General features: G+C 42.5%; 1 protein-coding gene across 5 annotated transcripts in view; it reads right to left on the reverse strand.

The window, feature by feature from the left end:
* fancm (FA complementation group M) overlaps nt 1–12,670 on the reverse strand; it is an 80,126-nt gene that overhangs the window by 56,370 nt on the left and 11,086 nt on the right. The window lies entirely within an intron of this gene.

The raw sequence follows: 12,670 nt of genomic DNA on the forward strand, positions 1-12,670 counted from the left end.
CGGGCTGGGATTTCCTATTTTATTTTTCAACCTTCTTTGGATCAGCAACATGTACAGTACCAGTCAAAAGGAGGTGTGCTTTGCTGGTGACACCGTCATCAAGGCAAAGGGTGGTAACTTTGAAGAATCTCAAATATAAACAAATCAAAATATATTTTAACACTTTTTTGGTTACTACATGATTCCATGTATGTTATTTCATAGTTTTGATGTTGTCACTATTCTACAATGTAAAAAAAATGTAAAAATAGAGAAAAACCCTGTAATGAGTAGGTGTCCAAACTTTTGACTGGTACTGTATGCCTTCATATGCTATGAAAAAAAACTCTACTGTAGTACCCATCCCCAAATCAACAAACCCATCTGTACTAAATAACTATAGGCTGGAAACATTAATGTCCCTGGTTATTAAGTGTTTTGAGAAGTTTGTCAAAAACACATCCTGCAACCTACCCAGCAGCATTTTACTTCCCTTCAGTTTGCTTATGCATCTGGTAAGGGGGTTGATGATGCAATCCTTATGCTACTGAACTTTATCTACTAACACCTACAGGGAGCTAAATGCCATGCTAAGGTCTTATTTGTTGATTATTCCTCAGCATTTAATATAATCCAGACCTCCACCTTGGCTCGCAGACTGATAGACAATTTCTCATTGGATGGAGGACTAGTGCTGTGGATCCTTGATTTCCTGAGCAAAAGGAAAAAGCAGGTCAAGATGGGACAATGGATGTCGGACAAGCGCACGACTATTGCCTCTCCTAAAGGCTGTGTGCTTTCTCGGCAGTTGTACATCTTGTACGCTAATGACTGTAAAAGCTTCTTTGCAGACAACACAGTGTTAGTCAGTCTACTCCAGGATGAGGAGGAGCGCGGGCCAATTTTGGAGGACTTCGTGAAGTGATGCGATGACTCTCACTTAGTGGTCAACACAAAAAAGACCAAAGAGATGCACATTCACTTCAGCAAAAATCTAACAGCCCCCCACTGATTGTTGTCAAGGGACAAGACAGAGGTAGTGGAAGAGTATAAATACTTGACCACAAGCTATAATGTGGAAAGTGTACAGAGCAGATTTATAAGAAAGGACAGAAACTCTTAAATGTTGATCGTGTTTTACAAGTAATTTATTGAAAGTGTCTTAACATGCATCATCTGCTGGTATGGAAATTCTAATGTCTCTTAGGGAAATATGTTAAGAAATTGTTAGCTCTGCAGGTTATTTATGATAAAAGAGCCCTCATTCAAGCCCACAAGTTAATGACAGATCTCAGACATCCTCTTTACCAAGAGTTTGAGCTACTCCCCTCAGTGTGGCACTACGTGGGCACCAGGGCACAAAAGGAATAGACCTAAACAATCCTTTGTCACAGTGCCAGTAAGGCTTTTAAAGCCACAAGTAAGACCAGCGGGCTGGCTTACAGTTGACATTGTAGCTGACAGAATGTACTGATGTGTATAGTGTATATAATGTACAGATGAATCATTGACCGTTCATGAACTGTACTTTTTACCTGTATTTATTGTCTGTATATGTCCTTGTCTATGTTTGATATGTTTTTACTAAAGTCGCAACCAACATTTGCCCACAGGCATAATAAAGTCACTATCGTATCGCTTCGAAGCAAGCAACACTGATGCATACATGAGAGCACCAGCTGTTGCAGACGACTGTGTGATCACGCTCTCCGTAGCTGATTTGAGCAAGACCTTTAAGCAGTTCAACATTCACAAGGCCGCGGGGCCAGGCGGATTACCAGGGCGTGTGCTCAGAGATTGCGTGGAAAAACTGGCACGTGTCTTCCCTGAAATTTTCAACCTCTCCCTGACCGAGTCTGTAATACCTACATGTTCAAGCAGACCACCATTGTCCCTGTGCCCAAGAAAGCGAAGGTTACCTGCCTAAATGACTATCATCCAGGAGCACTCACGTCGGTAGCCATGAAGTGCTTTGAAAGGCTGGTCATGACTCAAAACACCGTCATCCCGGAAACCCTAGACCCACTCCAATTCGCATACCGCCCCAACAGATCTACAGATGACGCAGTCAAACTCCACAATGTCCTTTCCTACCTGGACAAAAGGAACACCTATCTGAGAATGCTGTTCATTGACTACAGCTCAGCTGTCAACACCATAGTGTCCACAAAGCTCATCACTAAGCAAAGGACCCTGGGACTAAAGAGTAGGCAACAACACCACGCTGATCCTCAACACTGGGGGCCGTCAGGTGTGCGTGCTCAGTCCCCTCCTGTACTCCCTGTTCACGCACGACTGCGTGGCCAAGCACGACTACAACACCATCATCATTAAGTTTGCTGACGATAACAGTGGTAGGCCTGATCACTTACAACGATGAGACAGCCTATAGGGAAGAGGTAAGAGACCAGGCAGTGTGGTGCCCCGACAATAACCTCTCCCTCAACGTGAGCAAGACAAAGGAGCTGATCGTGGGCTGCATGAAAAGAAGGGCCGAACACACCCCCATTCACATCGGCAGGGCTGTAGTGGAGCAGGTCGAGAGTTTGAAGTTCCTTGGTGTCCACATCACCAACAAACTATCGTGGTCCAAACACACCAAGACAGTCGTGAAGAGGGCACGACAACACCTTTTCCCCTTCAGGAGAATTGGCATGGGATTTGGCATGGGACCCCAGACCCTCAAAAGGATCCTCAAAATGAAATGGCTACCCAGACTATTTGTATTGACACCCCCCTCCCCTTTGTTTTTACACTGCTGCTACTCGCTGTTTATTATCTATGCAGTCACTTTACCCCTACCTACGTACAAATTACATCGACTAACCTGTACCCCCCCAACATTGACTCGGTACCCCCTGGGCCCCCGAGTGGCACAGCGGTCTAAGTCACTGCATCTCAGTGCAAGAGGGATCATTACAGACCCTGGCTCGATTCCAGGCTGTATCACAACCGGCCGTGATTGGGAGTCCCATAGGGTGGCGCACAACTGGCCCAGCGTCGTCTGGGTTTGGTCGGGGTAGGTCGTCATTGTAAATTGACATGCGTAGTTAAATAAAATAAAAAAAAGGTTACATTTAAAAATGTTAAATTGTAAAAAAAAAAAAAAAAAAAAGCCTTGTTATTGTAATTTGATTACTTAATAATTTAGCACATATTTTATTCACAGGCTGTAAAGTAACAAAGTGTGGAAAAAGTGAAGGGGTCTGAACACTTTCCAAATCCACAGTATAGGCAATAATCAAGGAGAAGCTGTGGAGTTCTGTGGAAAAATCCACAACACGGGGATGTATTCTGCAAAGACATGTTATACAGTTGAAGTCGGAAGTTTACATAAACTGAGTTTAAATGTATTAAGCTAAGGTGTTTCACAATTCCTGACATTTAATTCAAGTATAAATGTCCTGTCTTAGGTAAGTTAGGATCATCACTTTATTTTAAGAATGTGAAATGTCAGAATACAGTAGAGAGAATGATTCATTTACATTTTTATTTCTTTCATCACATTCCCAGTGGGTGAGAAGTTTACATACACTCAATTAGTATTTGGTAGCGTTGCCTTTAAATTGTTTAACTTGGGTCAAACGTTTTGGGTAGCCTTCCACAAGCATCCCACAATAAGTTGGGTGAATTTTGGCCCATTCCTCCTGATAGAGCTGGTGTAACTGAGTCAGGTTTGTAGGCCACCTTGCTCGCACACGGTTTTTCAGTTCTGCCCACACATTTTCTATGGGATTGAGATCAGGGCTTTGTGATGGCCACTCCAATATCTTGACTTTGTTGTCCTTAAGCCATTTTGCCACAACTTAGGAAGTATGCTTGGGGTCATTGTCCATTTGGAAGACCCATTTGCGACCAAGCTTTAACTTCCTGACTGATGTCTTGAGATGTTGCTTCAATATATCCACGTACTTTTCAATCCTCATGATGCCATCTATTTTGTGATGTGCACCAGTCCCTCGTGCAGCAAAGCACCCCCACAACATGATGCTGCCACCCCCGTGCTTCATGGTTGAGATGGTGTTCTTCAGCTTGCAAACGTCCCCCTTTTTCCTCCAAACATAACAATGGTCATTATGGCCAAACAGTTATATTTTTGTTTCATCAGACCAGAGGACATTTCTCCAAAAAGTACGATCTTTGTTGCCATGTGCAGTTGCAAACCATAGTCTGGCTTTTTTATGGCGGTTTTGGAGCAGTGGCTTCTTCCTTGCTGAGCGGCCTTTCAGGTTATGTCGATATAGGACTCGTTTTACTGTGGATATAGATACTTTTGTACCCATTTTCTCCAGCATCTTCACAAGGTCCTTTGCTGCTGTTCTGGGATTGATTTGCACTTTTCGCACCAAAGTACGTTCATCTCTAGGAGACAGAATGCGTCCCCTTCCTGAGCAGTATGACGGCTGAGTGGTCCCATGGTGTTTATACATGCGTACTATTGTTTGTACAGATTAACATGGTACCTTCAGGTGTTTGGAAATTGCTCCCAAGGATGAACCAGACTTGTGGGGGTCTACAATTTTTTATTCTCTGAGGTCTTGGCTGATTTATTTTGATTTTCCCATAATGTCAAGCAAAGAGGCACTGAGTTTGAAGGTAGGACTTGAAATACATCCACAGGTACACCTCCAATTGACTCAAATGTCAATTAGCCTATTAGAAGCTTCTGAAGCTGTGACATTTTCTGGAATTTTCCAAGCTGTTTAAAGGCACAGTCAACTTAGCGTATGTAAACTTCTGACCCACTGGAATTGTGATACAGTGAATTATAAGTGAAATAATCAGTCTGTAAACAATTGTTGGAAAAATTACTTGTGTCATGCACAATGTAGATGTCCTAACCGACTTGCCAAAACTATAGTTTGTTAACAAGAAATTTGTGGAGTGGTTGAAAAACGAGTTTTAATGACTCCAACCTAAGTGTATGTAAACTTCCGACTTCAACTGTACCTTCCTCCTGCAGATAACCATTATCTTCTGGTGTAGCCCTAAGCACTCAATATTTCAATAGGATCCCTGATATAATGTAAACGTTATAAATTACCCTCTCTCCCTCAGTGACATGACTAAGTATATATCATATTCTCAGAACCCAACAAGGCAAAGCGTGGCTATTTGAAGAATCAAATCTAAAATATATTTTGATTTGTTCAACACTGTTTTGGTTACTACATGAATCCATATGTGTTACTTCCGACTTGAACTGTAAAAGCGGTTTTGTACACTCAGTCAATGTGCAGGCTATACATGCAAGCAATTCAACGGCTCAGACACGAGAGGTATGTGGCAGGGTCTACAGTCAATCACGGACCACAAAAAGAAAACCAACCCCGTCGCGGACCCCGATGTCTTGCTCCCAGACAAACTAAACAACTTCTTTGCTCGCTTTGAGGATAATACAGTGCCACCGACACGGCCCACTACCAAAACCTGCAGGCTCTCCTTCACCGCAGCCAACGTGAGTAAAACATTTCAGCGTGATAACCCTCGCAAGGCTGCCGGCCCAGACGGCATCCCTAGCCGCGTCCTCAGAGCATGCGCAGACCAGCTGACTGGTGTGTTTACAGACATATTCAATCAATTCCTATCCGTGTCTGCTGTTCCCACATGCTTCAAGAGGGCCACCATTGTTCCTATTCCCAAGAAAGCTAAGGTAACTGAGCTAATAGACTATAGCACTCACTTCTGTCATCATGAAGTGCTTTGAGAGACTAGTCAAGGATCATATCAATTCCACCCTACCTGACACCCTAGAGGGTAGCAAAATAAATTCATTAGGCCCTAATCTATGGATTTTGCATGACTGGGAATACAGATATTCATCCGTTGGTCACAGATACAGTAGGGGGAAAAAGTATTTGATCCCCTGCTGATTTTGTACGTTTGCCCACTGACAAAGAAATGATCAGTCTATAATTTTAAAATGGTAGGTTTATTTGAACAGTGAGAGACAGAATAACAACAAAAAATCCAGAAAAACGCATGTCAAAAATGTTATATATTGATTTGCATTTTAAATGAGGGAAATAAGTATTTGACCCCCTCTCAATCAGAAAGATCTCTGGCTCCCAGGTGTCTTTTATACAGGTAACGAGTTGAGATTAGGAGCACACTCTTAAAGGGAGTGCTCCTAACCGCAGCTTGTTACCTGTAAAAAAGACACCTGTCCACAGAAGCAATCAATCAATCAGATTCCAAACTCTCCACCATGGCCAAGACTAAAGAGCTCTCCAAGGATGTCAGGGACAAGATTGTAGACCTACACAAGGCTGGAATGGGCTACAAAACCGTCGCCAAGCAGCTTGGTGATAAGGTGACAACATTTGGTGCGATTATTCGCAGATGGAAGAAACACAAAAAGAACTGTCATACATTCACAAAAACTGTACTATTGTCACTAGGCTAGTTAAGGAACACTGACATGTATTAAACATGTATAATGTACTTGAGCTACATGAAATCCTAGGCTGTGAATAATGCTAATGCCATGTGTGAAAATGAGGGGCTAGCCTAGTAAGATGAGTGCTTGTAGCAGTAACATGACGGGTATCACTTAAAGCCCTTGATCCGTTTGCCCCTCATGGCCAGTAGAGGCGCTTTTAAAATGATTTAACAAACCCTAATCCAACAGATTACCACTCTGCAAGCCATTTTGGCAGGCATCTGCATGCGGGGTCACTGTTCATATCTGGTGACAAGTCAGTGGAAAAACGAAATGGAAAAAATAAATAAAAAGAGTTACATTTCAATAAAACTGTATTCATCCCCGAGGGACAATAATTGCTGTCCATACAAGGAGAGGGAAATGGGGCTGATCAGGGGTCAGTGAATGTTCAGGTCAACCCAAGTTGAGGCCAAAAATATATTTTTTTATTATTGTTGGACATAAACAAAACACCTGGAAATCAGCTCCAAGTGATTTTTAGTTAAGACATCTGTTCAAGTATTCCCATGCATATTAGAAATCATATACAAATGTAAGCAAGGTTTGAAATTGTTTTTGTCAAAGATATGTTTGGTCTTCTTGAGGTCAATTTGCCATCATGTTCATGCCACCTGACCATCCTCTCAAGGAAAATAATCGGCCCGTGGCTGAATCTAGTTGATGATCCCTGCCATATAGCCTACAAAACCCCAGGTTGAAAGACACTGTTCTGGAGAATGTGAATTTCTTGTCCTGAATTTAACGCCCCTGTAAGGTTAACATGAGGCAACAACACTGAGTGACCCAATTTCCCCTGTCTGCATGTAGAGTAAAACAAAGGATAGGCCTCCTATTGCACACACACAAGCCAGGCGGCTGGCTGTACTGCGACCAGATTTGTACCCAGAACTGCTTATATTTCTGAAAGGAAACTGAGAAAAGTTGTGCCTGACCTACTAGGTCGTCTGGAATGCAGACTTGGTTTGCAGCAGGCAGCCAGCAGCACAATTACAGAGGGCTGAAAGGGTACACCCAGACTGGGCTGTCTATGCTGCTGTCACCAGAGTAAAGTCAAAACCTCTGAGCCTAAATAGTACTACTGCTGTTCAATCTACATTCTAGGTATCCTGAAACAAGAAAGGGCTTTCCCCCAAACTGTTGCCACAAAGTTGGAAGCACAGAATCATCTAGAATGTCATTGTATGCTGTAGGGTTAAGATTTCCCTTCACTGGAACTAAGGCGCCTAGCCCGAACCATCAAAAACAGCCCCAGACCATTATTCCTCTGCCACCAAACTTTACACCTGGCCTATGCATTGGGGCAGGTAGCGTACTCCTGGCATCTGCCAAACCCAGATTTGTCCGTCGTACTGCCAGATGGTGAAGCGTGATACAACGCGTTTCCACTGCTCCAGAGTCCAATGGCGGCAAGCTTTACACCACTCCAGCCGACACTTGGTATTGCGCATGGTGATCTTAGGCTTGTGGTGCGGCTGCTCGGCCATGGAAACCCATTTTATGAAGCTCCCGACTAACAGTTCTTGTGCTGACGTTGCTTCCAGAGGCAGTTAGGAACTCGGTAGTGAGTGTTGCAACCCACCACTTCAGCACTTGGTGGTCTCATTCTGTGAGCATGTGTGGCCTACCACTTCGCGGCTGAGCCATTGTTGCTCCTAGACATTTCCACTTCACAATAAACAGCACTTACAGTTGACCGGGGAAGCTCTATCAGAGCAGAAATTTGATGATTTGGCTTGATGGAAAGGTGGCATCCTATGACGGTGCCACGGTGAATGTTACTGAAGTTCTTCAGTAAGGCCATTCTGGCAATGTTTGTCTATGGAGATTGCATGGCATTGTGCTCAATTTTACTGTCAGCTGTGGCTAAAATAGTCAAATCCACTAATTTGAAGGGGTGTCCACATAATTTTGTATATATCATGAATCGCCCATAAGTTAGACATTTATTTACAAATAAAAAAAAAAAAAAAAAAATCAAGATATGATTATTAGGCCATATCGCCACGCCCTAAACACAACCCAGGTTGAAGTAGGCTAGTGTCAAAGCCACAGGTTAGAAATAAATGCCCTTTTGTTTGGATGTGTAGGCTGCTGAGTTACTTTAAGTAAATACCTGCAGTCAACTTATGCAATACGTTAGATAAGCCTAAAGATTGCATTCTTCATTTCACCGGTCACATAACTTCCTAATGAAAAGTTTCTGTAGTCCCCAGTCAGTGGCATTTGTTTTCAAGCACACAACGACGAGAGAACGGCGCCTTGCGTGTCACTCACTGTTGTGCAGCATGCACCAGGTGACGTAGTTAATATCGAATTCACAACTAAATGTTTGCCAGCTAGATATCTTAAACTAAGTTACCTGCCTAAAATGTTCTAAATGCCCTGCAGTTGTGCATTTGGTTTGCTAATTTAGTAGCTAGTTAGCTATCTTGCTAAGTGGTTAGCTTCTTCCCAAATCAAGCTTTTTTTGGTAACAGTAGAGAAACCCCTCCTGAATCAAGAGCCTTGATGTCTAATTGTTTTGTGCATGCAGCAAACTGAGTAGCATTTTCGTTGTTACTTGTATATTTTATGAGCTGGGATGTCTGTCCTGCAAATACTTTAGGTCAGAACTGTAAAAAGTTTCCAATGCGCTCGTTAGCATTCTCTATAGGATTTTACATGTACTTGTTAGCATTGCTAACCTTCGGATTCCAGAGGCTGTCGGGTATGAAATTAGTGCCCCTTGTGTTCAGTGCCGGTATTACAAAACATCCCGGGATGGCACAAGGTCGGTATGAAAATCTGGATACTGCCCAAGCCTACTGTAGACTGAACACTATAGGCCAGGGGTTCCCAAACTTTTTTGACCCACAACCCCAATTTGATATCTGAAAATTCTCACGACTCCAACCATGTGAAAACTAATGTAATTACCAACCAATGTTTACTTTTTGATTTGGGGTAATGGCCATCAATTGAAAAACTAACAGTATTTCTGATTGTCTTCTCAACTCACCATCACATACTTTTAAATGCGGGGCTATAACAGTCAATTGCAAATTAGTCTGATGTTACATCTAACATGGATCGATATTTGGTTTTAATGCAGACGAGCACACTGAATCCAGCTTCACACAGATATGAGCTGGCGAAGGGTACCATGAGTTTTATGGTGCTTTCAAGACAACTGGGAACTCTGAAAAACACGAGGTCAAATCATGACGTCACTGATCTTCAGGTCGGAAAGTCTGAGCTCTAAAATGAGGCCGAGTTGGATGACTGTTCAAAAGATTTTTCCCCAGAGCTAGTTTTTTTCTCCCGAGTTCCCAGTTGTCTTGAACGCTCAGAAGTCAGAGATTTCCGAGTTCCCATTAGTTCTGACCGCTGCATTAAAGCTCAGAGGGAGGCGGCAGGTATTCCCTTTGAATCAAACAAAAACTCCTCAGAGACCCGTGAATGCGTTGTCAGCAGCATTCGGCCACTCGACAGCTCGATCAGTTGTTCAATTTCACTTACCGGCATGTCAACTGAGCCAGGATCATAGTCAATCGGATTGGGAAGTAGGTACCAAAATGCTCTTTCAAGCTTGAGGCGAGCAGTCATTACTCATGTGGGAAACTTACTGATGCTGTTTTCTGTTATAAACATGCACAGCCATGGGGAGGCATGGTTCGCGTTGAAAGACTCTCCAATCAGAATTCTTTCCTCTGATCTGAATCCACTGACTCAGTCAATCTGTAGAATGTTTTTGTATTTCCCCTGCATGCTTGTGTTCAGTTGACCAAATATGTATGTTACATAGGCAAGGAGACACATTTTATTACAAAGAACATCAAGTCTGAAAAGAAAAAAGAAAAAAAGTTTAAATCCAATGTAAATGACAACAGTTCCTTTCTTAATGACAAATCTAACACTCCCCCTCGATAACCACCAAGCCTCGGTGTGAAAGAACATTGTCATGCTCTGATCCCATATCTCCACATAGTTTTACGAACAGAAGTGCATGCAGCGGATGTGGTTTGATGTAGTTTATAATCGAAGATAGTCGCCAGTTGCTCTCGGTGTATCATACAATGCGTCCATATGGCAGAGGGAGACACCTTCATAACTAGAGTGCAGAGGCCTGCACGCCGTTCCGCCATAGATGACGCCCCATCTGTGCAAAAGCCCACCATTCGATCCCATAGGATCTGTTTTCGTCAATATAGCCACGTAGCACACTGAACATCCCCTGTGCCTTTTTATGCTCGGGAATCGTGAGACAGAACAATGTTCTCATGAATAGCATCCCCTGACAGGTATAGCAAACAAAAGAAAGTCAATCCATGGGCATCTTGGCCGTCACAGCCAACGTCCATTTGGAGTGCATAAGCTGGGGAGTTTGAGTCCGAGTTCTCTTGATTGCTAGCAATAGCATAAATTCTTTAACAGTGTCATGACAAAGGTATTTGAGTTTCTGTGCCTCTGCACATTGTTTTTCACCATATCAATTGCAGCCGGTAATATCAAAGTCTCCACAATAGTGTGTGGTTTCATAGCATAACGGGGCCTAGCCATTCACCTTGGGAATGATTCAAGTGCAACAGTCAGGTGATCTAATTTTATCTTTCAAATTTGAATAATTTATTAGATTAAAGGTTAACCACATAAGATTGTCTCTCAAAATCATGTATATTTTTTCCCCTTCAGGATTTTGGAAATTCTCCTGCGACCCCCTTTTTATATCAGGCGACCCCTAGTTTGGGAACAGCGACTATAGTCTATAGACTGCAATAGGAAACCAATACTTCTTGTACTACTACTAGCTACATTCATGCCATAGGGGTCTATATTTCAGCACCTTGGCCTCTGCCTCAACTAGTTTGACTTCTATTAAGCAGGTTGGCAGGCAACACAACGTTTTTCTGAATCTATGGAGCCCAAGTCAGGATCAGAAATGTAAGAAAATGGGGTGTTTTGTTAGTAGCACTACAGCATTGTCATCAAACATACAGCTTAACTCCACATTAGTTTTTTTACTACAAAACAAACGCGCCATATTCACATATGTTGGGGTGGTGTTATAGATGATGAATATGAAGTAGAAAATTGAGTGGTGTAAAGCTCGCCACCATTGGACTCTGGAGCAGTGGAAATGCGTTCTCTGGAGTGTTGAATCACGCGTCACCATCTGGCAGTCCAACGGACGAATCTGGGTTTGGAGGATGCCAGGAGAACGCTACCTGTCCCAATGCATAGTGCCAACTGTAAAGTTTGGTGGAGGAGAAATAATGGTCTGGGGTTGTTTTTCATGGTTCGGGCTAGGCCCCTTACTTCCAGTGAAGGGAAATGTTAACGCTACAGCATACAATGACATTCTAGACAATTCTGTGCTTCCAATTTTGTGGCAACAGTTTGGGGAAGGTCCTTTCCTGTTTTAGCATGACAATGCCCCCTTGCGCAAAGCGAGGTCCATACAGAAATGATTTGTCGATCTAAAGCATAAAACAATCCCCATAACAATACGTCAGTTTAAGATATATATATATATATATATATATATATATTTTTTTTTTTCATTGGATGAGTCTCAATCCACCATGTCCGACTGTCACACTTCCGCATCTGTGGTGGAGGCAGTTTGCATGTTTTAAAAAAAATACACTGGTACAAAACATTAATGAACACCTTCCTAAGATTGAGTAACCCTCAGAATAGCCTAAACTTGTCGAGGCATGTTGACTCCAATGCTTCCCACAGTTGTCAAGTTGGCAGATGTCCTTTGGTGGACCATTCTTGATACACACGGGAAACTGTTGAGCGCGAAAAACCCAGCAGCTTTGCAGTTCTTGACACTCAAACCAGTGCGCCTGGCACCTACTACCATACCCCGTTAAAAGGCACTTCCATCTTTTGTCTTGCCCATTCACCCTCTGAATGGCACACATACACAAGCCATGTCTCAATTGTCTCAAGGCTTAAAAATCTTTCTTTAACCTGTCTAATTGAAGTGGATTTAACAAGTGACATTCACCTGGTCAGTCTCATGGAAAGAGCATGTTAATGTTTTGTCCACTCCATTTTTTACCTTATATTATGATGCGTGTCCAGAATTTGGAAGTTAAAACTTTTCAAACAGCTTTTTTTCTGAAATCTAGAGACATAGTCATTATGTGCAATTCTATTGAGATTTTTTTTTTTATATACAGTGGGAAAGTATTCGGACCCCTTGACTTTGTCCACATTTTGTTACATTACAGCCTTATTCTAAAATGGATTAAATAT

Source organism: Salmo salar, chromosome ssa09, assembly GCF_905237065.1.
Source record: "Salmo salar chromosome ssa09, Ssal_v3.1, whole genome shotgun sequence".
In the NCBI taxonomy this organism is placed as follows: Eukaryota; Metazoa; Chordata; class Actinopteri; order Salmoniformes; family Salmonidae; genus Salmo; species Salmo salar.